General features: G+C 47.0%; 1 protein-coding gene across 1 annotated transcript in view; it reads left to right on the forward strand.

The window, feature by feature from the left end:
* The window catches only part of LOC117809689 (synaptotagmin-11-like), an 8084-nt gene extending 6364 nt beyond the window's left edge, over positions 1 to 1720 (forward strand). The window contains exon 4 of the mRNA XM_034679147.1: positions 1 to 1720. This exon is cut by the window's left edge and continues 2120 nt beyond it. The gene's annotated coding sequence lies outside the window, so the exon portion shown is untranslated.
* Positions 1721 to 2205: the final 485 nt, after the last annotated feature.

Raw genomic sequence — 2205 nt, forward strand, 5'->3', positions numbered from 1 at the left:
TTAACTGGAGACTCTCAGCCGGATGCATCCCTCATAAACGTCTTTAGACCATCATTAAATATCTGATGAGGATATTTTGAAATCTTAATAAAAACTAAACTAGTTTGCATTCCCAGGAACTCCCTCTGTGTTTCAACAGCTGTGTAAACTCCACAAACACTGACACGTTCAGCTGAAGGTCTCCAGTTTACAGGGTCACTTTTAAAACCAGAACACCGGGAGGAGAGACGCATTCACGGTGGGCTGAATAAAAACACTGAGGTTAATCTACCAATCAGACACGTTCAGCATTGCAGGCCCCGCCCCCTGAAAGTCCCAGGACCTTTGAAAAGTACTACCCCCCTAGCAGGGGCTTTTTAGGGGGGAGATAATCTACCCCTGAACTAAATTTAGACCCTGGGTCCACCGGTCCAAACGCACGTAGTTCAGGGGTAATGTTCCTCTGGTGGAAAAACGCCTTTAATGGAACAGCTAGCATCTGAGCAGCATCCTGTTTAGCTGCTGGGATGAAGCTAACGTCTGACTGAGGCTGAGCTATAGGCTAAGACGTTAGCACGATGCTAAGGTGTTTGGATGAGGACACCAAGTTAGCATGTCGCAAAGATGCTAGCCAACACTAGCGTATGAATGTGATGCCGAGATATTAAAACAGGCTAAATAAGGCTAATATGTTAGCATAATGCTACATCTTAAAACTAGCTAAAGAGTTAGAAAAGCTAACATGCTAGTGATGATGTAAATACAGGAAACACGAGGCGACCCAGCGGACCAATCAAAGAGCTCGTAGTCCGTGTTGTTCTGACCTGTAGTCCCGTTTAGAGGTGGTGCTCGTCAGGCTGCTCAGACCTGCAAAGCATGCTGGGACGTAGATTAGCTGCAGAAATCTAAACCAGGTCTAAGGTGTTAGCATAACGCCGATCTCTACGTGGTGTGTAAACTCTGGGGGTCAAAACGCCGTCAGAGACGATCTGAGTGAAATCTTAAAGTCCGGTTTGGACAGCTGCGTTTCAGGGGAGGAGTCTGAGGTTTTATGCCGTCTGATTGGAGGATAATAACGAGATAATGACATCATTATAAACATCGTCAGCAGCTCCAGCTCCCCTCCTCTCCCTCCTTCTCTCTCTCTTTCTCTCTCTGTGTTTTAACTCCTCCCTCTCACCTGTCTTCCTCCGTGCACCTGCGTGTGGAGGACGTCCCCCTGTGACCCTGCAGTCCCGCTGTGCTCCTGTAGGCGGCGCTGTGACCCTGCAGGTGGTGTTGTGACAGCAGTTCCGCTGTGACCCTGTAGGCGGCGCTGTGATCCTGCAGTCCTGCTGTGATCCTGCAGGTGGTGCTGTGCTCCTGCTGGCGGCGCTGTGTTTTTGAAGCCGGTGGATTTCTGTCAAAGTGAACTTTCAGATTTGTTGATGAGAGTTTTTGAAGCGATGACTGTTCTTCTTTAAAGCACACGTAATCCCAGTTTCTCTCTAATCCCCAGTAATCTGCTGGAGGCCTCAGATTAACCCGTGTGTAAAATAAAGGTCTCTGCCGGCTGTGAACAACAGGCGGAGCGACTGTAGATTTGTACAGATGTTTGCCATGTTTGCTGGTTTCCTTCCTGTCTGATGTCCTTGGAGCTTTAGTGTGTGTGAGCGCCCCCTGCTGTAGACCTGGATGCTAACCTCTCTGTTAGGTTTGTTAACACTAATTGGACGTGCAAATAAAACAAGTTAGCCCTGAACGCCTCGTCTGACCTCTCTGTGTGAGTTCATGAAGTTTAACCCTTTCTCTCCTCAGTTTACATCTACATGTCTTTATTTACGTCCTCAGAGCTGACACGGACCCTGGAGGCCTCTGTGTTTAATGCAGTGACTTCCACTACAGAGTCATGTCTGTTTTTAATGCAGTGACTTCCACTACAGAGTCATGTCTGTGTTTAATGCAGTGACTTCCACTACAGAGTCATGTCTGTTTATAATGCAGTGATTCCACTACAGTCATGTCTGTTTTTAATGCAGTGACTTCCACTACAGAGTCATGTCTGTGTTTAATGCAGTGACTTCCACTACAGAGTCATGTCTGTTTATAATGCAGTGACTTCCACTACAGAGTCATGTCTGTGTTTAATGCAGTGACTTCCACTACGGAGTCATGTCTGTTTATAATGCAGTGACTTCCACTACAGAGTCATGTCTGTGTTTAATGCAGTGACTTCCACTACAGAGT

The sequence above is a fragment of the Notolabrus celidotus genome, unplaced genomic scaffold (assembly GCF_009762535.1).
Source record: "Notolabrus celidotus isolate fNotCel1 unplaced genomic scaffold, fNotCel1.pri scaffold_343_arrow_ctg1, whole genome shotgun sequence".
Lineage (NCBI taxonomy): Eukaryota > Metazoa > Chordata > Actinopteri > Labriformes > Labridae > Notolabrus > Notolabrus celidotus.